Source organism: Marmota flaviventris, chromosome 8 (assembly GCF_047511675.1).
Source record: "Marmota flaviventris isolate mMarFla1 chromosome 8, mMarFla1.hap1, whole genome shotgun sequence".
In the NCBI taxonomy this organism is placed as follows: domain Eukaryota; kingdom Metazoa; phylum Chordata; class Mammalia; order Rodentia; family Sciuridae; genus Marmota; species Marmota flaviventris.
Genome location: NC_092505.1, coordinates 34,965,831 through 34,978,952, shown reverse-complemented (window position 1 = coordinate 34,978,952; position 13,122 = coordinate 34,965,831). Strand labels below are relative to the sequence as shown.

Below are 13,122 nucleotides of genomic sequence, written 5' to 3'. Positions count from 1 at the left end.
GTGATAGGAAGTTTATGTCTCATGAAATAATGGGTTTGGTAATTTATTGATATCTTGATTTTTTAAATCTAATTTTGTTTGATTTTATAATGTTTTTTCTTAATTATTTAAATAAAAATGTCAAATGTATATTTATTTTCTAGTAAATAGGATTATGCATTACTAAACCATTAGTTTCTGGGAAGAAATAGTGAGTGAAGAAAATGAACCAATTGTCTATTTGTAAGTTCTGATCTATGTCCCTTGTTTTTTTCTCATTTATTCTACTTCTCTACTCGCCCTCAATCTTCCATTTGCATTTTTGTGTTCTCTACACAGAACAAGAAATTATTTGGGCTGTTAGAAAAAGGAGTTATGGAGGGAAAGGAACTGAAATTTCACAAGCTACACAGTTGAAACAAAGCATACACTTAAAAATATAGTGGGATGGTGGATGTACTGAATTTATGTAGTTAAAATGGGAAGACATTTTTTTAATCCGTTTTAAAACAATGAGAATTAAATACAGTTGTTTATGGGACTTTGTTATTTTTATTTTTCTATGAAGGATTTTTTTACTTTGTTTATATATTCATTCTCTAATTCAACAAGTTATTTATTTAGTAAATATTTATTAAGAATAGTTATATCCAGGTATATTCATGGTACTGGAGATAGATGATAAATAAGACAAAGGTGTCATAGGAAACTAAATATGAGCAAGCTAAACTAAAAATAAACAGGAAATGAATAATTAAATAAATACATAAATAATAATGATAGCTATAAATGCTATTCACTAAAATATTTCTCCATATCTAAAAATATCATTCACAAAAGCACATATAATATTTTGAAAGATACTATTTTTAATATCACCAAGAATGTTCAATAACTTGGAATAACCTAGGAAACTACATAAGATTATTGAAAGAAAGAATATCTACTTAAAAGGGAAAGTAGCACTTGCTCTTTTATTGAAAAAACATTAATTTAAATGTTAATATAAAATGTGTACATTTTTCCTGTATCACTTATTAGATATAATTCAATCACAATAAAAATCTGACAAAAATTAAATAAAACTGAACAAACTGATTGCAAAATTCACATGGAAGTGAAAATTAGCATGAATCATTAATTTTTAAGAAGGAAACAAAGGATGATTTACTCTACTTGATATCCAAGTGTATGATAAATTTATAACAATTAAAATATACCACATAACAATAGGCAAATAAACCAATGTAATAGAACAGCGACTCATTAACAAATTCACATGTATTGCCCTTCCTTTTTTCTATAGATTATCGGGAAAAAGGAGCATTGTATATCAGTAGCTCAATCTTGAACAATTTATTTTATATATAGGAACAATGAAATTATCTCTACCTTACATTATGCAGAAAAAAATAAATCCAGGTCAACTTATGTTATTTATGTACACAATATATTCATTTATTTATTTAATTTTCTAAAAATTAATATTTAATTATCTATGTTATTTTTATTTAATCAGATCACATTCCTCTTCCTCCTCATCCTCCATTCTTAGTGCTTTACAACAGTCTCTGGTTCACATATGGTGATATTCGTTCTGATATTCTCAGTATTTGCAGATAGCTGTATTCCAAAAGAAATAAAACTCTAACCACTATTACATACATCCATGTATGGACCTGGGCTCTGTTAGTTCTCAGGCTTCAGTCTGGACACTGATTTCATTTTCATCCTGTATTTTGGCCACAATTATATTTAGCTTGTTTCTTGAAATCAATCTCTGTCTCTCTATCTTCCATCCACCCACTTCGGGCTTCATAGTATTAGTTACAAGTTTAGACTATTTTTCTTAATGAATTATCATTTAATTGATTGAATGATAGGTCTCTGTTAGGCAGTGTTCCTGACAACTCTCTATGTCTCCTAACTATTATTTGGTGTAGAATTTTATGTAGACTCTAAAATTTTTACTTTATTCAAATGAAAAACTCTATCTCAGGTCTCTTGAGTATATTAAAAAAATATTTTGGTCATCAATTAAAAATAGCTATAAGTTTTTATGTACTTCAATTTAAAATTCCATGTGTATTTTGATGATGATATTGTTCAGATATCTCAAATTTAAATTGTGGTCTATCAATTATACCTACAAAGAACTTGACTTAGAACTGATGTTACATAGAAAATGTAGAGAAGACTTGAATATTTTTAGTGTTAATTTCAAGACTATTCCAATGAATAGTAAAATAATGTTTAAATATCAGCTTTCCAAAGTATTATTTATACATCTAGTTACTTTGTTAAAATTGACTACATTGCATATTTTTGTGGCAAGATATATTTAACAACAAGTAATGTAAAATTTGAACTGTAGTTATTGTAATTCATTCATTTCATTCTAAAATTAAGATCTAAAATTTTTAACTTCATATTTATTATCCTGCCACAACTTTTCAATTTTTTTGGATTCATTAATTTAGTATAACAGAAAATCTGATTTAAGCTAATATAGTCATTATCTATTTAGGAATTCTAAGTATAGTGTGTGCTTACTTTCCTTCCGAGAATCATTTGCCATTTCAAGTAGAGCCTTTATTTCATTCTTTATTTTCTAGGACTTCATTATCTATGCTAAGTCTGACATTTTCCAGATTGAAGATACTAAATTTGTCTTTTTCGACCATCTGTGTTAATTCTTGTGCTAAAACCATCACTTATCACTTTGCCCTAATTAAATCTAACTGTGGATATCATTCAATGCCCTAATAACTTCTCTGCAGTCTTTCCCTCCCTCCTTGACAAAACCAACTTGTATCAATGCTGATAGTAATTCCAGCTCAGTGTCTCTAAGATAGATGACCACATGCTCTAAAGAGGAACAACCCTGAGAAGGGCCTTCCTACTCTGATTGAGCCTTTCCATTTTTATCCACTATAAAATGTTTAAATTTGGAGCTTCCCCTTCTTGAATTTCTAATGAAAGGCCTACAGCTGTAATTACCTTTCACTTTGCCTTCTTTGCAGTTTATCAGTGTTCTCCATAGTCATCTTTCATGTAATTTTAATTTGTTATTGCTGCTCGCTTTTGTATCTCATCTGTGTGAATCACATGTCCAAAAGGCAGGTAGTGGTTTATATCATCATATTTTTGTGAGATGAGTTACTTGTTCAGTGATTGTGTCTTCATGTTTGTTAAAATTTCTAGACAATTAAATTTCTGTAAATAATAAGCTCTATTATTTATGTTCTACTACATTGGATTTCTAGTACTTTGAGCATTTTGTTGCTGACTGCCTGCTCTAATATGCAAAGAATTATTCCTGTATCACTGCACACTCAAATAACCAAATCCACTGTTTATATCCAGAAAAAAAAACTGTTGTTCTTCAGATTTAAGCAGTTTTGGAACTGCCACATTCTTATATATATGTTATAAATTTTAATTTTACCTTGATAAAGCAAATTTATATCTATGTAGAATGTGAGTCTATATATCCAAACAAGGTCAAATCTTATTTTATTTAAATTTAGTTTTAATAGACATTATCTATTTTTTGAGCACATTTAGGTTTACCATGATTTTTGTGAAGTTACAGTAGTTATCATATATGCTCTCCTCTACTCCTCCCAGTTTCCCTTTTACCAACACCTTCAATTAGTGTGATTCATTTGTTATAATTGATGAATAAATATTGATATAATATTATTAATTAAAGTACACAGATTCCATCAGGTTCACTTTTGGAGGGTCTGGGGGTACCAGGGATTTAACTCAGGGGCACTTGACCACTGAGCCACATTCTTATCCCTATTTTGTATTTTATTTAGAGTTGCTTAGCACCTTGCTTTTGCTGAGGCTGGCTTTGAATTTGCGATCCTCCTGCCTCAGCCTCGTGAGCCGCTGGGATTAAAGGCATGTGCCACAGCACCAGGCCCCTATGTCTGTAAACTTTGGTGTTCATACAGTCATGTATTCAGACAAAACTCAAGATATAAAATTGTTTTTGTGTTGTGTGAGATTCCTCTGGTGTATTATAGACAACTCTCTCACTCCTAACCTTGGCAACCACTAATCTGATATTTCTACCACAATTTTGTCTTTCTGAAACATCACATATATTGAGGAATATAGTATGTAAGTAGTTCAGGTCTGACTTATTTCAGGTAGAATAATCCATTTCAATCTTCTGTGTGAGTGTGTGTATCTTCAGTGTGTTCTATTATTTGTGTGTAAAATACAATTAAATGGATTCTTTTTCAATTTTAACCATTCCCCAATTGAAGGAGTCAAAATTCTTTCCAAGTTTTGGCAATTAAGATGCAAATTGTTGTAAGTATTGATATTCAAGACTTTTTAATAAAATTAAATATTTGGTTCACTTTAGTAAAGGGCTATAAATAGGACACTCACTTCATGTATTAAGAATGTTTAATTTTGTCAAAATCTGCCAAATTGTCTTTCAAGTGGCTGTCATTTAAGATTTCTTTCAACACAAAATATAAGGGTACTAGTCCTACAAATCTTTGCTAGCACTTGATATTATAAGTTTATTATTACTTTTTTAAGTTTTAGAGATTCTAAGATGTATGGAATGATCTCATTGGGGTTTAAATTTTGACTCCTTCAACAAAAATGTTTAGGGTATTTTATTGGTCTTATTTGCCACATGTGTACCATTTTAGTCAAGTATCCAAATCTTTATTCATCTCAGTAGTGCTCCTTTTCTTTCTTATTCTTGACCTTTTTATATATTCTAGATATAAGTACTCTATGGTTTCAATATTGGTCCCCTTAAAAACATATTTTGAAATTCAGTTGCTATCATAACAATGTTAACAGGTGGGACCTTTAATAGTTGATTGGGCCATAAGGAGGGATTGCTGCCATTATGAAAGGATGAGTTCAGTTTTGTCTCATTATTTCATTGTGTATATATACCATATTTTCTTTATCCATTCATTTACTGAAGGGCTTCTAGATTGGTTCCACAGTTTAGCTATTGTGAACTGTGCTGCTGTCATGTAAGTATGCAACAGTCCTCTCATCTCTGGAGGGCGCAGGGAACATGGCACCACTTGAAATCCAAGACAGTAGACCCAAAGTGCTGCTGCTCTGCTTATGGTTACTTTTCCTCATCAATGACCCACTTAAAGCAGCACAAGGCAGATTAAAATAAATAATTCATCAGAAGTTATCTTAGACTGTTGTTTAACTTTTAATCACTGAAGAGTATCATTCAAAAAGAAATCTTATATTAATAAATTTAAAAATTAATTTTGTTCTTTATTTCCATTCAGAAATTTTTGTTGCCAAGACCGTTAAGTTCCTCCTAGGTTGACTTCTAGAATTTTTATAATTTTATATTCTACATTAATTTTTGTTCCATTGATACACAAATATATACATATTATATGTGGCTAAAGTTAATTTTTGCCACATTTTACAATCCTCCATGACCATTTGTATAAAATAATATCTTTTCTCCGTTGAATTCCCTTGGTATTTTGGTCAAAAATTAATTAATCATATCCAAATTACTACTGTAATATATTAACATCATACATAAGATATGTATATGTTTTTACTTAATTCTAGACCCAGTTGTATTTTATTTTGTTCATTATTCTTAATCTTTCTTCCAATAATACACTGTCTTGACACCTATAGTTGATACTATAATTTGAAATCAGGTAGTATGAAGCCACTATCATTTTAATTATTATTTTCACTAAGATGTTTTACTTTCATGTAAACATCTATTTTAACATCTATTTCTGGATATATACAAAAAAATTGTGTTGTTTTCTTTCAGATGTCATTATTCTATGAGTCAAATTTGGGAAGAATTGAAAACTTACCTATATAGAGTCTATATCCATGAATATGTTCTATTTCTAAATTTATTTAGGACTAATGTGATACATTTTTATTATATAATTATTAACATATAATACACATATCACACACAAAAATATATGTGTATATATATGTACATCTATATAATGTTTTTGTTACCATTGTAAATCTTAATATTTTTATTTTCAATTTTTATTTTTCTATAAAAAATGATCGATACAAGAAAATTTTTGCTACATCACTAAACTCACTCATTATTGCTATTTGCTTTCCTCCAGATTATTTGTAATTAATCAGAAAACTGTGTTACACACCAATAGAAACAAGTTTTATGTTTTTCTTTTCAAAGTATATACATTTTGTTTCATGTTTATTCTTGACTTTGTACTGGCTAGAACCCCAGTATGCTTTTAAATAGATATAATTCAAGTAGACTTACTTACCTTTTTTACTGATATTATAAAAATAGCAATTATTCATTGAAGGAACTTTCATTTTTAATAGTTTTCTGAGAGTTTTTTTTTATCATGAGAGTTTATTTAATCATGAATTTTGTTGAATTTTCTGTAGTAATTTTGTGCATCTATTGTGGTGTTATTGTTTAGTGTAACAATATGATGAATTACATTTTTTTTGCTTTATAAATGTGGAACCAAACTTGCATTCATGGGATTAAATTCGCTTACTAATGATATACAATATATTAAATTTTCTAATATTTTGAAGAATTTTGTGAGTATGTTTTTTTACAGATATTCTTTTTTTAGTCTGATAACATATTTGTTTTGGGGGAAATATCAATATAATGATGTCTCAAAAATAATTTGGGGAGAATTTGTTTTAGTTTTCTTTTGAGTTTTTTTTTTTTTAGTGCTGGTGGAGAGTTTCACGTTAATTTAATTTCTTTAATAAATGTAGAATAATTAGGATTATCTATTTGTTCTTGATTGCATTTTGGCATTCTGTGTCTTTCATGGAATTTGTCCATTTCACAAAAGCTGTCAACTGAAGGACCTGCAGATGCTCATATAATTTCTGGATTTTCTATACTAATATGTAGGGTTAGGCAATGATGTCCCCATGTTTGGTTGTGATCTGTTTTTTGTTTTTATTTTATGTTTTTAGATTTAGAGTTTCATTTTATTGTTTAACAGTTAAATGAGCTTTATTTTAGCATTTGAGACACAGAATCATTTTCTTTATTGGAGATTCACCTTCTTCATTGCATTTTATTTCTTTTTGTTTAGTTGGTCTTTTTAGTTTTACATGACAATAGAATCAATTTTGACATATTTATACAAACATGGTGAGTGTAACTTCTTCTAAATAGAATCACAATCTTGTGGATATGCACAATGATGAGATTCACTGCGTTGTATTCATATATGTACACAGGAAAGTTATATTAGATTCATTCCTTTATCTTTCCTACTCCTGCCTGCCATCCCCTTTGTCTAATTCACTGAACTTCTATTTGCCCCCTTTTAAGTCAGCTTTTTTGTTGCTATAAAGAAAGGAGTTGACCAGAACCATTGTAGAGGAGGAAAAGTTTGAGGTCTCAAAGTTTCAGAGTTCTCAATCCATAGAAGTCTGGCCCCATGCCTTGGGGTTCCAGGTGAGGCTGAACATCTCTGCAGAAGAGTGTGGTGGAGGGAAGCATATGCCATGATGATCAGAAAGTAGAAAGAGAAACACTCTCAAGATACAAATATATCCCCAGATACAAATATATGCCCTAAAACCACACCCACAATGCCCCACTCTTCCAGCCACACCCACCTTCAATTACCACTCAGTTAATCCCTCTTAGGGGATTAATTCACTGATTGGATTAAGACTCTAACAACCCAGTCATTTCACCTCTGAACCTTCTTGCATTGTCTCACACATGAGTTTTTGGAAGACACCTGGCATCCAAACAAAAACCTCCTTCCCCCAGCCTTGTGTGGCAGCATTCACATATCAGAGAGAACTTTTGACCTTTGTGGTAGTATGTTTATACCTGGAAAATATCTTATTTTTAATTTAGCCATTCTTGCTAGAAATTTATCAATTATTTATCTTGTCATCTTTGACACCATTTGCTTTGATTCAATATTCATGCGTAGTACATCTGTGTATAAAGTTAACAATACCTTTTTCCCTTTTCATTTTCCCTTTTCGTTTCCCCCTTAATTTGTAGCTTTAGATAATTTTGATTTGAGGTGTCATTTTTTTCTATTATTAATTTTTAGCTAGAATTTCCCTGAAAGCACTGCTTTGGCCACATCTCTTCCATTTTGATATGTTAAATTTACATTTTTACTAAATTCAGTTAAGACAAGAATGATTAATGATGTCAGTAAGATCTTCTGGATTCTTATTGATTATTTTTTTATGCTGTCATTTTAATTTTAATAAAATAGATAATTTCATATTACATAGAGAGCAAGTCCATCCACTCATTGTTGATAAAATTTTAGAAATATTTTCTATAAAAAGTTTAGTATTTGATTGGGAATTAGTCCATTATAACATAACTTCTACAGGTACAGAGTTCCCATCCTCACTCCCATTCTTATTAACTTTGAGAAATTTTAAAAATACAGAAAAGTACAAAAAATAAGACAAGATATCCATATACCACAATCCAGAATTAGCCAGTATCTTCATATATTTACTTGCAGTCTTCAAGAGAAATGGATGTTTATATATAAAAAGCTGAAGCCCCCTCCCCACCCTACCTCCCATACTTATTCCCTACCCCTCTCAATCTTCACAGGCTACCACTATCAAAAGTTTGGCCTGTATTTCTCCATTTCAAAAACGTTAACATACACGTATGTATTCATTACCAATATAAAGTACTAAATTTCATGAAGTTTTAATTCAAATTTACAAAGTCACTATATGTATCATCCTGCAATTTTTTTTTCCCCCTCAATGCAATTTTTTTAGATCCTTCTGTTAATAACATGTGGATCTCATAGTTGCATTTTGCAGACGTATAGTGTCACATCATAAGAACTTCTTTTTGTTCCTGATGAACAATTAAGTTGTTTCCAATATTTGGCTACAAATCAAGCCACAATAAATTTCCTGGTATCTCCTGAGCATATACACTCACAAGTAAAACTGCTAAATATTTTTAAATTTGTTAAGAAGGAAAGTTTCTCTACTCCAAAGGTCACAGCCACTTTAGTGCATGGCTTTTGTATCTTTCAGTCTTCAATTCCCATGAATTTTGCTTGTGTGTTCATGGTCTATTTTCTTTCCCCTTTAGAGAACAAATTACCTCCGAATAATTTTTTAAAATAGTCCCATATTTTCTCACCTGATGGATTTATTTAATATTGTAAGTGCTACTAAATGCATAGGTCTCTTTCTAGAATCTCTTTCCCTCTGCTGAAGCAATACCAGAGTTTTATTACTTATAGATGATCATACCATCTGTTTTTGTCTCTTCCTTTCTAACACAACTTATTACACAGGTGAAGAACTTCACATCTATATTGATGGAGTTAATAGGCCTGTTTTCTGTTCCAATTTTAATGGAAATGTCTATTGTTTCAGCATTACCTTTACCATTGACTGTGGAATATTTTTTTTTTATTGGCAGTCTGTTTATCATACAAATGTCTTCCTCTTCAATATGAATTTTCAGTGTCCTCAAAGTTGTTAACATTTGTGTCTAAGTTCCCTTCATTTGTGGTACACTGCCTCAGAATGACTTTATGATATATAAATTTTTGATGTGTTCCCATCTTGAAGATATTCATAGGGTTTTTAATGAGTATGAATTTTCTGATGTCTAATATGGTGTGACTTCTGGCTGAAAGCTTTCCCACATTCACTGCATTGGTAAGGTTTCTTACCTCTATGTATTCTCAAATGCAGAGCTAGGGTTGAGATTTGAGAGAAAGCTTTTCCACATTCATTACATCCATAGGGTTTCTCACCTGTATGGCTTCTTACATGTACAGTGAGAGATGAACTCTGAGAGAAGGCTTTTCCACATACATTGCATTCATAAGGTTTATCACCTGAATGAATTCTCACATGCACAATAAGTGATTTTCGTTGAGGGAAGGCTTTTCCACATTCATTACATTCATAGGGTTTCTCTCCAGTGTGAATGTTTTGATGCTTTATGAGGTACTTCTTCTGGCCAAAAGCTGTACCACACTCATTACATTTAAAGGGTTTCTCTCCAATATGAATTTTCTCATGCTCAGTAAGATTTGATTTCCCACTAAAGGTTTTCCCACACTCCTTATATAAAGGGCTTCTCTCCTGTATGAGTTCTCTGGTGTCTGATAAGGTTGTACTTCTGAATGAAAGCTTTCCCACAATCTTTGCACTCAAATGGTTTCTCTCCAGTGTGGATTTTCAGATGGGTAAGGAGGTTTTCTTTCTGGCTGAAGCATTTTCCACAATCATTACACTCAAAAAGCTTCTCTCCAGTATGAGTATTCTGATGTTTAATGACATACTGCTTTTGGCTAATAGGCCTTCCCACATTCATTACATTTAAAAGGTTTCTCTCTATTATGAAAAAGCTCATGCTCAGTAAGATTGGATTTGTGGCTGAAGACTTTCCCACATACCTTACAGGCAAAGGGGCTTTCCCCACTATAAATTTTCTGCTGACTGAGGTGTGACATCTGAATGGAAGCTTTCCCACATTCACAAAGTTTCTTTCAGGTATGAATTTCTTGATACACGAGGATTTACTTTTGACTGAAGATATTTCCACATTTCTTACATTTAGAAGGCTTCTCTGTATGACCTCTCAAATGCAGAGGAATGGATAAGATTTGTGATAAAATGTTATCATCTAGCTAAAGGCTTTTCAATACTCTTTAGAAGCACAAGGTTTCCCATTCAGCATGACTTCTACGTTCAATAAATGTGATATATGGGTAAAAGTTTTCCCACCTTCAGTAAACTCATAAGGTTTTCCTCCAGGATGAATGCTCTGCTATCAGATGCTATATCACACTTTTTATACTGAAGGCATTTCACACTGCTTTACACTTATAGGGGGATATTACCATAAGAAATAAGCAGTGGTAGAGAACATGCAGCTAGTAAAATTGGAGACTCAACTACATACCTTCCCTCATGGTTAAGTCTAAACAGTTTCAACCTAAAACTTCAAAAATGTTTCCTTAAAGAAATGAGGTTGAGCAAACAAAGGATTTTTCCAATTTTCTTATATTCACATCCTTTTTTCCTTAGTCTGTAGTTTGATGAACACAACTTGCCTCCCAAGTTGTCTCTTGTTGCTTCTCTATCTGTTCATCATCTTCTCAGGCTTTTTCTGACAAGACTTCTTTTCCACTTTTCCCCCACCATCCAGTGGATCTTCTTGCTTCAGTGGAGGATCATACAGCTTGGTCTCTTTATCACCACTGGGCAATTCCTCTTGAAGAAATCTACTTTAGAGAGAGTCCCGCGCTCCACGTGAACCAAGAGACGGTCCTGACCCGCGGACAAAGACCAAAATGTCCACTCGGTGGGCCGCGCCTCTCTTATTGATTCTTTTCACTTTTCTGTAACTGAGAGATGTGTTGAAGTTTCTAATATTATTTTTATTTTGCATATTTCTCCTTCCATTTTAAACCATTTTTATGTATTTTAACTGAAATTTTCAGTGCTTATACATTTGCAGTTGTTATGTCTTCTGCAGAACTGATTTCATAACAAACCGACTCAATTTCTACTTTGATACCTTATTCAGAACTCTAGTCTGCTATTCATGTAGCTACACCAGCTTTCGTCTGATTATCATTTTCATCATTTCATTTGTATCATTTATGTCTGTGTTTGTATATTACAATCGGGTTTCTACTAGACAGTCTACTGAACGTGCTATATCATAAAATCTGAAAATTTCTGTTCTTTGCTTCTGGTAAACAGATTAAATGAGTTAATTTTAAGTGCTGGTAGAATTTTAAGTAAATCTACTTTCTTAATATTTATTTTCTATCTTCCCCACTTGATATTTTAATTTTTTTCTTTTACTATGTCACTCTCTGAGTTACTTATTTTTCTTTTTTTATGGCCACTATTCAAATAAGAACCATATATCTCTCATACTATGTTCATATATTTTCTATTGCTTGTACTATAAAAAAATATACTTTTATCAAGTGTATATATGGTGTTTTCAACATTGTAAATAGTGTAAAAATTATTTAGCTTACAAAACACACAATAAATGATGATGATGATGTTATGTTGTTTATATTTATTCACACAGTTATATTTTCCAATTCTCAACCCATTTTTGGATACATTCCAAATACTTACTTTGTCTTCTTCCATTTCTTCTTGGGAAAGATATTCCAACATTTCTTGTAGTGAAGTTCTGCTGGTGATGGATTGTCTGAGAAATATTTTTGTATGACTCTGATTTTTCTACCTTCATTTTTAAATAATGTGTTTATTGGGTAAAGAATTATAGGTTGTAATGTTTCTATCTAATCATGATGGTTTGCATGGTTTTGGAAAATATATTTCTCTCTCTTAGATTTGATGCCTTCCTCAAAATTATAATTTTGTTCCTGTCTATTTAAGATTATTATTGGTGCACTGATTTTTAGAATTTTAATCATATATTGCTGTCACATAATTACTTCATGTTTCATTTTATTTGGGGTTAATTGAGCTTCTTAGATCCATGGGTTTAAAGTTTGTATCAATTAAAAAAAAATCCATTAATTCTTAAAATATTTTCCTGCCATCTACTTTTCTTCTGGGAATACAACATGACATGTAGTATTTTTGGAGGTGAATACTAGTCCATTAATGCCCATTTTTTTATGTTTTTCACTTTGAATAATATCTTTGGGTTTGTCAAAACATTCATTCATCTACTTGTCTACTTTCTAATAAGATATTAATACAGGATTTTCTGAATTTTTTCAGTTAAGAAATTTTATTTTCATGTCTGTCTAGACTTTCCATTTAAGTTTTTATTGTAGTTGTTAATTATCTCATAAATGTTTTAATGTCATACTCTGTTAATCTCTATCATCTTTGTCATTTATGGTTTTGTTTATACTCATTAAAATTCATCTCATTCACTGTTTATATTTTATTGCTCTTTTGCTTCCCTCATAATTTTTAATTTAATATTTAACAGGATAAATTTAATGTTCTATTTTTCTATTAAAAACCTAATATACAATTTTGGCATTCTTGTGGAATGAGTATAATTTTTCATGATTTTTTTTCATGATTTTTTCTTTAAGATTTGTTAGTGTAAATTTAGAAGAATCTCAAATGTAGAGCTAATTTACT

At 30.9% G+C, this 13,122-nt stretch overlaps 1 pseudogene; it reads right to left on the bottom strand.

The window, feature by feature from the left end:
- Positions 1–9,600: 9,600 nt before the first annotated feature.
- Positions 9,601–10,631, bottom strand: LOC139706771 (zinc finger protein OZF-like; annotated as a pseudogene).
- Positions 10,632–13,122: the final 2,491 nt, after the last annotated feature.